The sequence below is a fragment of the Danio rerio genome, chromosome 25 (assembly GCF_052040795.2).
Source record: "Danio rerio strain M-AB ecotype USA chromosome 25, GRCz13ab, whole genome shotgun sequence".
Classification (NCBI taxonomy): domain Eukaryota; kingdom Metazoa; phylum Chordata; class Actinopteri; order Cypriniformes; family Danionidae; genus Danio; species Danio rerio.
This window is the reverse complement of record NC_141045.1, coordinates 11,437,596-11,446,931: the sequence shown is the minus strand read 5'-3', so window position 1 is coordinate 11,446,931 and position 9,336 is coordinate 11,437,596. Positions and strand designations below refer to the sequence as shown.

Below are 9,336 nucleotides of genomic sequence, written 5' to 3'. Positions count from 1 at the left end.
AAGTGGGCAATTGTCCGCAGAAATTAAATTTGATGGCTTTCAATGTTCAAAAAAAAGTTAAACAAAAAATTACTTAAAGATTTTTTTTTTTTTTCAAAGAAGATACGCTGTGTAATGCAAAAACACATTTATGGGACACAAAGAGATTTTATAAAACTGAAAGACGATATTTTCTGTAGTTCTGACTTTTCAATTCAAACAACAAACACCCTCCTGACAGTCTGAGATGAACCTTTCAATCTCTCCACCTTATTCAAATAAAAAACAACATCTGTAGGTCTTCTAGACACTATATCAGCAGACTGAAAAGCCTAATCCATATATACGTAATCTAAATATTGCCAGAACGAACCCCTGAGCAATGTTTCAACAGAATTATTCAGCCTAAGCCTCGCTTAATGGCTAAATCGATGAATAGAGCTTTACTGTCATTCCCTTTTTTTTGCTAGGAAAAGAGAGCACGGCCTTTTCCAAACACATGAGTCGAAACTTGATTAATAAAATATCGGCGAGGGTTAGAGAGATATGAAGGCAGGAAATTAAACACACTAATGCCAAAGAGAGAGAGGGAGAGAGAGGAAAGGGTGATCAGGACTTAATTAAGGACTTTTGCGAAGGCCACGGTTCCAGGCGATGGATATACTGTCTTGCTGACAACAGTGATGAGACGGGGGATTATGGGGGCACGGTGACCGAGAGGGAATTGGAGACCCCTGCACTCCGCGAAAACCCTCCATTATGAAGTACGGCTTCGGAGGACGGATAATTAGCAAAGCCCTTATGTTGACGCGTTGTAAAGTGCTTTACCTCGGCCATACACGGGCTGGAATACCAATAATTGGGTAAATGGCAGCACTAGAACTCGGAGTGAGAAATAAGAGCGGCGTAATTTTGTCCTGCTTGGCAGGCAAGAGTGCGTTGCGGCAGAGTCTCAAGTTGGCTCTGACCTCAAGAGGAAAGTAGCTGGAAGAGTTTCTGAAGGAGTCTTGGAGGGGGTGATCCATTTTTTTTTAATCTTACGGTAAAAACTGTTTGTGTTTTTTTTTTTAGCCTGCTTCTATAATATCTCTTTTTTTCATATAAAAAATACCTCCTGCTCAATTAAAACACGTTGAAAAATATAGCATATTATATTTAGCCGAGACAAAACAGCCACGCGTCTCCCCTCGGTTCAGTGGAGGATCCCTCTGGAGACCTGTAGAGAGAAAGAATTGCCCATCGCTGCCGTACATCTACGCTGAGCTATTTAGTCTCACATTTATAGCACAGCGGTGTCAAGGTTAGTCCTTAAACAACGGTTACTCCAGACTCTTTATACACACATTTCTCACATTTGTGCTCTCGGCACTTGCTCAAAACTATTTTTTTGCTAAGATTAAGTGTACAAATTTGCTGGCCAGCACATCTATCTGTATGTGGAGACATTTTCGTGAGCGTTTGGTAAATTAAATGAAGACAACAAACTAAGGATCAGAGGCAGCTAGTAATTGATTTGTAGATTATGTTGTTTTTTTAGGTGATATGGTGGCTCAGTGGTTAACACTGTCCCCTCACAGCAAGAAAGTCGCTTGTTTCGAGTCCTGGCTAGACCAGTTGGCATTTCTGTGTGGAGTTTGCATGTTCTCCCCGTGTTGGGGTGAGATTCCTCCATGTGCTCAGGTTTTCCCCACTGTCCAAAGACATGCGCTATAGGTGAATTGAATGATCTAAATTGGCTGTAGTGTGTGTGACCGAGTGTATATGGGTGTTTCCCAGTGTTGGGTTGCAGTTGTGTAGAACACACGCCCAATAATAAGCAGACCCACACTTGTTTCAGGACACACAATCCAGGCATGGGGTGAACCATATATGGTTACGACGGATGTTAAAGTTAATAATGTCTTCTCGGACCTCGTCATCGATATATTTTCATGTATTGTTAATAAATAATGTACACAATAAACAACAGTTTTTATTATTTCATAAATACGGCGATCGAGACGGGTGAATGGGGAACGTTGTTTCTGAATTGCATTCAAAATAATAGACTGAGTTTTCTATCAGTCATCATATATGATCAGTCATTATTTATTTGACAGAGTCAATAGCAGATACTCGTTCGCTGAAATGTTTTTCAGAGATTTATAAACAATCTAAATTGGACAGGTTTAAAGGTGCAGTAGGTGATTTTCCACAATGCTAACAGCTTAGCATAAATCTCTGAATCACAGTCCCTCCCCTGCCATCCAGAGCCACGCCTCCTGAAACAGGAGCATGAGCACCCTGCTGAAAAATCTAGCTTAAAACAGCCTAGGCAGGTTGGCTGTTTTTAGCTGGTCGACCAGCCTGGTTTTAGAGGGGTTTTGGCCATTTCCAGCCTGGTTTAAGCTGGACATAGCTGGTTTTGGCTGGGCTCCCAGCCTGGCTAAACTGGTCAAGCTGGTTTTAGCTGGTCATCTCCCAGCCTGACCAGCTAAGACCAGGCTGGAAATGGCTGGAAACCAGCCTGTAAATGGCCAAAACCCCTCTAAAAACAGACTGCTCGACCAGCTAAAACCAGCCAACCAGCCTAGGCTGGTTTAAGCTGTTTTTTTCAGCAGGACACCTTAAAGTTGATAGCAAAGGAACCCTCTCTCATGTGTTAAAAGCGACTAGTGCTTGTTTGGCAGCGTGAAGGAAGTACACTCATTACTAAGCCAAACTGACATGCTATTTCAGAGCGAATATTTAGAGTTGCATGTTAAACAATAAAGGGAGAGACTAGGCAGAATAGCGGTATTTACTTGTGTCTTGTTGTTAAACTAATTAGAATCTTCATTACCGATGCAGTAAAAGGTCCCTTGTGAAACTGAAAATAGTTTTATCAATCTTTAACCGGAAGATTTTAGTGGCTGAACAACACTTCTGTGAAGATATAACCCATTTGTAACAACAACATCTGCTTTGCGTGAAGCTAAAATGTTTCAAAACAGAACATTACCTGTCTAAGAGAAATCCTTTAGCCATGGTGTCATCCAGTCTCCAGCGTGCAAAGGTAACTCCAATATTGATTGAGGTTTTGAATAAGCTTTGATTCAGCAGGTTTTCGCCGACAGCGCTCTCTCCCTATCTTGTGAACAGGCACCACGTCTATGCACAAACAGCGGTCAGAGAAGCTGCATACAAACAGCTGAGCAGTTGTTTAAATCTGCATTTGCTGACAGACTTATTATTAGATTAAGAAATAAACGTACTGTGTGCTCCAGGAAAAATCTAGTAAGAATCAAACCAGAAAAACCAGTAGAAAGTGAAAATACAAATTTCGTAAAACTTGGTCTCCTAAACATCAGGTCACTTGCACCTAAAGCACTTATCATTAATGAAATAATAACAGAAAACAATCTTAATGCACTCTGTCTCACTGAAACCTGGCTGAAACAAAATGACTATATTAGCTTAAATGAAGCAACTCCTCCAGGATTCTTATATAAACATGAGGCTCGTCAAACTGGTCGTGGTGGTGGAGTTGCATCAATCTTTAGTGATTTCCTTAATATTAAACAGAGAAACGGACTTATGTTTAGCTCCTTTGAAGTATTATCGCTTAATGTTCAGCTTCCAGATACTATACAAAAACCTATGTTATCTCTCGCTTTAATCACCATATATAGACCCCCAGGACCCTATGTCAAATTTCTAAAAGAATTTTCTGATTTTATTTCTGACTTATTAGTCAAAACTGATAAAATGCTAATTGTAGGTGACTTTAACATCCACATAGATGACGCTAATGATACCTTAGGGCTCGCGTTTATGGATTTAATACACTCACTTGGGATAAAGCAAAACGTTGTGGGTCCAACCCATCGCTTAAAGCATACATTAGATCTAATTCTGTCTTATGGAATCGAGGTTATTGACGTAGACATTATACCACAAAGTGATGATATTACAGATCACTACCTCTTACTATATAAGCTATGTTTACCTGAAATCAGCAAACCCGCTCCAATACTCCGCCCTAGTAGAACTATTGTTCCGTCAACTAAAGATGAATTTATAAATAACTTACCTGATCTCTCTCTATTTCGTAATGCACCCGCAAACTCAAATGATCTTGATGTAGTAACCAGCAGTATGGATGCCATCTTTACTAGCACACTAAATACTGTGGCACCCATCAAATTAAAAAAGGCTAGAGAGATTAAAACTATACCATGGTATAATAGTCATACTCGTGCGCTCAAAACAGCAACCCGCGCCCTGGAACGTAAATGGAAAAAAACTAGTTTAGAGGTCTTTAGAATTGCGTACAAAGACAGTATGTACAGCTATAGGAGGGCTCTAAAATCTGCCAGGACCGAGCACCTGCGCAAACTGATAGAAAATAATCATAACAATCCTAGATTTTTATTTAACACCATCTCTAAATTAGCAAATAATCGGTCATCCTTGGAACAAACTACTCCACCGCAAATTAGCAGTGATGACTTCATGAATTTTTTCAGTAATAAAATAGAAGGCTTTAGACAGAAAATAGGAGATGCCAAACTTTCTGCACCGGCTTATACTCCAAATCCTGTAAATATTTCATTAAATCATAATAATAACCTACACTGCTTCAAAATCATAGAACATGAAGAGTTAGTAAAAATTATAAATAGCTCTAAACCAGCTACGTGTATGCTGGACTCAATTCCAACAAAATTACTGAAAGAGCTGCTGCCTGCTATAGGAGAACCTCTTCTTAACATTATTAACTCTTCTTTATCTATAGGCCATGTTCCAAACTCTTACAAGCTAGCTGTTATTAAGCCTATTATTAAGAAACCGCAACTAGACACCAACAACTTAGCTAACTATAGGCCTATTTCAAATCTTCCATTTATGTCTAAAATACTAGAAAAAGTTGTTTCCACTCAATTATGCTCTTATCTGCAGACGAACAATATTTTTGAAGTGTTTCAGTCAGGTTTCAGGGCTCACCACAGTACAGAAACCGCCTTAGTGAAAATAACCAACGATTTACTCTTAGCTGCTGACCGAGGGTGCGTCTCGCTATTAGTTTTACTCGATCTTAGTGCGGCATTTGATACCATTGACCACAATATCCTCATAAATCGTTTAAAGTCTACAGGTGTCCAGGGACAGGCTCTACAATGGTTTAAGTCATACTTAACTGACCGCTACCAGTTTGTAAATCTTAATGGACAGCCTTCACAAATCTGCCCAGTAAAGTATGGGGTGCCTCAAGGATCAGTTTTAGGCCCTTTACTGTTTACAATTTATATGCTACCTATGGGAGACATTATTAGAAGACATGGGATCAGCTTTCACTGCTATGCAGATGATACTCAATTATATATTTCCACTAAACCTGACGAGACGTCTGAACTTTCTAAACTAACTGAGTGTATCAAAGATATCAAAGACTGGATGACCAACAATTTTCTTCTCTTAAACTCAGACAAAACAGAATTATTACTTATTGGGCCTAAATCTTGCACACAGCAGATCTCGCAACTCAATTTACAATTAGAGGGATACAAAGTTAGCTTTAGCTCTACTATAAAAGATCTGGGTGTCATATTAGACAGCAATCTAACTTTTAAAAACCATATATCCCATGTCATAAAAACTGCCTTCTTTCATCTGAGAAATATCGCTAAATTACGAAATATGCTATCCATCTCAGATGCAGAAAAGCTAGTCCATGCTTTTATGACTTCGAGACTGGATTACTGTAATGCTCTATTTGCTGGCTGCCCAGCATCCTCTATTAACAAACTTCAATTAGTACAAAATGCAGCAGCCAGAGTTCTGACCAGGTCCAGAAAATATGATCATATAACCCCAATTTTATCCTCCTTACACTGGCTGCCTGTTAAATTTCGTATTGAATTTAAAATATTACTTCTCACCTATAAAGCTCTAAATAATCTAGCTCCTGTTTATCTAACCAACCTTCTGTCTCGCTACGAACCAACTCGCTCCTTAAGATCTCAAAATTCAGGGCTTCTGGTAGTACCTAGAATAGCAAAATCAAGTAAAGGAGGTCGAGCCTTCTCTTTCATGGCTCCTACACTCTGGAATAGCCTTCCTGGTAATGTCCGAGGCTCAGACACACTCTCCCAGTTCAAAACTAGATTAAAGACCTATCTGTTTAGTAAAGCATACACTCAGTGCATCACCTAGCGGGTTCCACACTGGCTTCTACATCTTGCTTATATACACTATGAACAGCAGCTACGCTAATTATTCTCTTTATTCTCTATTTTCACCTGGGGATACTCATCCCGAGGTCCTCAGATTAGGCGGAGTCACTAATTGGATCCAAGACCAGCGACGTGATGACCCCAAGGATTCCATATTCGGGACCAGGCCATATCCTGAGCTGCTGCTGCGCTGATGGTCATGGGGAGTGGAGAACATGTGTCTGATTCCAGCGACGCTCCAGGGACAGACGAGTCTTCATTGAGGCCATCTTCCAGCATAAACCACGGCGAATGAATTTCTGCACAAGACTTTTGGCCAGCGGAGAAATTAAAATGGTCGTGCCCAACTGAGTCTGGTTCTCTCAAGGTTTTTTTTCTTCACTCCCATCAGGTGAAGTTTTTTTTTCCCTCTCCGCTGTCGCCACTGCCTCGCATGGTTCAGGATTGGTAGAGCTACGCATCGATGAATTTGCTCTTCAGTGTTTGAACTCTCAGTAATGATTAAATCACACTGAACAGAGCTAAACTGAACTGAACTGAACTTAAACACTAAAACCTGAACCACACTGTTCCAGTTACTATGACCATTTATGTGAAGCTGCTTTGACACAATCTACATTGTAAAAGCGCTATACAAATAAAGCTGAATTGAATTGAATTGAACAGACAGTTTAGCCTACTTATCGGAATTATGAGAGATGTCGGCCCAACTCTATTTAAGTGGATGAACATTTTTTAGTTTCATGACTTACCCGAAATATAAAAATACATATAAATGTATGTATATATAAATAAATTGGAGCCAGACATGCGCAGAAGGATTGTCTGATGGAGCCAGAGGAGGAGCCGCGAAAATGAGCAGAGTCGAGCTTCCAATCAAACGCTTTATGTAAAATCAACTACGTCCCCCGAACTTCTCAGCATGCGTTTGCTGTCATATCAACACAAATGGATGTAATAACGTTAACAAATATGAGGGTTTTATATATTCAATCGCGCCAGCTCCAGGCCGCAGCGCATAACTTACTCGCGGCGTCGCGGGCTGATTCCGGCTCGCATGCGGCAGCGCCTGCTCGCTCGGCCGCCGCATCTGGCTCGATTGACTCGGGCTGGAATTGGGTAGTGAGTCCAGGCATCCGGAGTAGGTCCAGCAGAGGTAACATTAGTCAGTCTGAGCTCTAAGAGATAAGTCTCCGGCAGGCGAGAATCTAGCCGGAACTGTGTTTTGCTATCTGGGTGGCTAGGCGTGTATCAGCAAACTAATAAAGCCCGAAAAAAGCCCTGAACTTAGCGAATAAACAGTGTTCCACCAGGATCATGTATGTCAGAAACTATAGTTTACTGCTGAACTCATTTTGTCATGGTAAAATAACACAGAAATCGAATAATAACATTTCAGTCTACTTCAGTCTCCTGCCAAAGCTCAGACGCCGCGCTTTGAGAAACTGTCAATCACAGCTGTCAATCACGATGACACGCCCAGCATTAAATTACTGCTAAAAACAAACTGTTTACAAAAATGAAGATCTGCACCTATTTCAGCACAATAACCAGTGCCTTAATCGACCAGAACTATCTTTCGAGACATTTTATTGCAAGTGTAATATTTTTTTTTATTTGGGCTCAAGTCTCCTTCATTAACACGGAGGAGGCGGGCTTTATGACTTGTACTGCAGCCAGCCCCCAGGGGGCGATCTAACGGCCGAAACCTTCACTCAAACGTAGGCTTGCGGCACACTTGCTTTCAACCAGCACAACAACAAATGTTTCTGAAGACAATCGCCTACTGCACCTTTAATAATATAATGGATCCATAATAATAAAGGAAATCATAGCAAGTTAATATGGGATATAATACATCCAAACTAGGCTCATTCTGATTATGTTATGTTTCTGGAGAGCAAAATATGTTCCAGGAGAAAAAGAACAGCATCATACCACCCCGCAACGTTTGTTTTAAAGAAGCTCTGGCTACATAATTTGTAATCTTCAGAAACGTGTATATACGGCTATGTTTGCAGAATGAGCCTATGTTAAATACATCTTTACATGTAATACAAATCATTTTACATTTAGGCCAAATCCCAATTCTATTTTTGTAGAAAGTACTATCACGGTCAGTCTATTCACGTTTGAGATACTTTACTTACCTTGTCTGTTCCAAGTATATCCACAGTATCTTTGTCTCTCTCCTAGTGTGGCTCCCTCCTGGTTGTGTGTTTCCTAATTTCACCTGTGTTCCTCATCGTCGTCAGTTTGCGGTTCATTCCATCACTAGTCCACTGCTCTTCCTCTGCAAGATAAAATACTTTACCCGTTTCATACTCACTCAGTTCTGGTCCAAGTCCTCCTTCTGTGACAGACTGTAACCGCTTGAAAGTAAATTTTAATTTTTAGGTGCTCTATATCTTTAAGTTAGTCTTTCCCGTAATCTATATGATATTTCTTCCTAATAAATGATTTGGTAAAACTTTAAAATAAGGATCTGTTTGTTAATGTATTAACTATCACGAACAAACCATTAGTAATACATTTATTACAGTATTTTTTCATCTTTGTTAACATTGATGTTATTTAAGATAAATAATGTTAACTCATGGTGCATTAACTAAAGGGGTGGTCCACTACAATATATTTTCAACTTTAGTTGATGTGTAATGTAGCTGTGTGGACATAAACAACATCTCGGAATGTAATATGCGCAAAGTTCAGAGCAAAGGGAGACATTTAGCTTAGCAAAGCCTACAGCGAACAAAGTTTGGGGACTACAAAAAAAAAAAAAAGAAAAAAAATTTGGGTTAGTGAGATTACAAACGCTTCAGGTTACATGCATTCACCACATGCATACACCCATGCAGCGAAGGGGCGTTTTCCAGAGGTGCTGTAATGTTATAGCAGAGAAAGCTAAAATGGCATCCAAACGCTGCTATTTCCACAGAGCTTGTTCTGTTTCTGTATTTAGGCTTCCAAAGGACATGACACAAAGAGGGAAGGGCTTACAGTTTAATTTAAATATGTTCCAGAAAATTTAAGAAAATATATAACGCTATCATCACACACTTTTTTGCATTTTATAAACACAACTAAGGCTTAAAAATACACTCTGGACCACCCCTTTGACTAATTCATTCATTTTCTTCTTGACTTATTCCCTTTATTAGTC

General features: G+C 39.8%; 1 long non-coding RNA gene across 1 annotated transcript; it reads right to left on the bottom strand.

The window, feature by feature from the left end:
* Positions 1-428: 428 nt before the first annotated feature.
* Positions 429-8,942, bottom strand: LOC147830804 (uncharacterized). Its single transcript, XR_015526228.1, has 3 exons — positions 7,912-8,942; positions 6,842-6,998; positions 429-3,183 (listed from the first exon to the last, which is right to left on the bottom strand). It is a non-coding gene; the product is annotated as an uncharacterized LOC147830804 (long non-coding RNA).
* Positions 8,943-9,336: the final 394 nt, after the last annotated feature.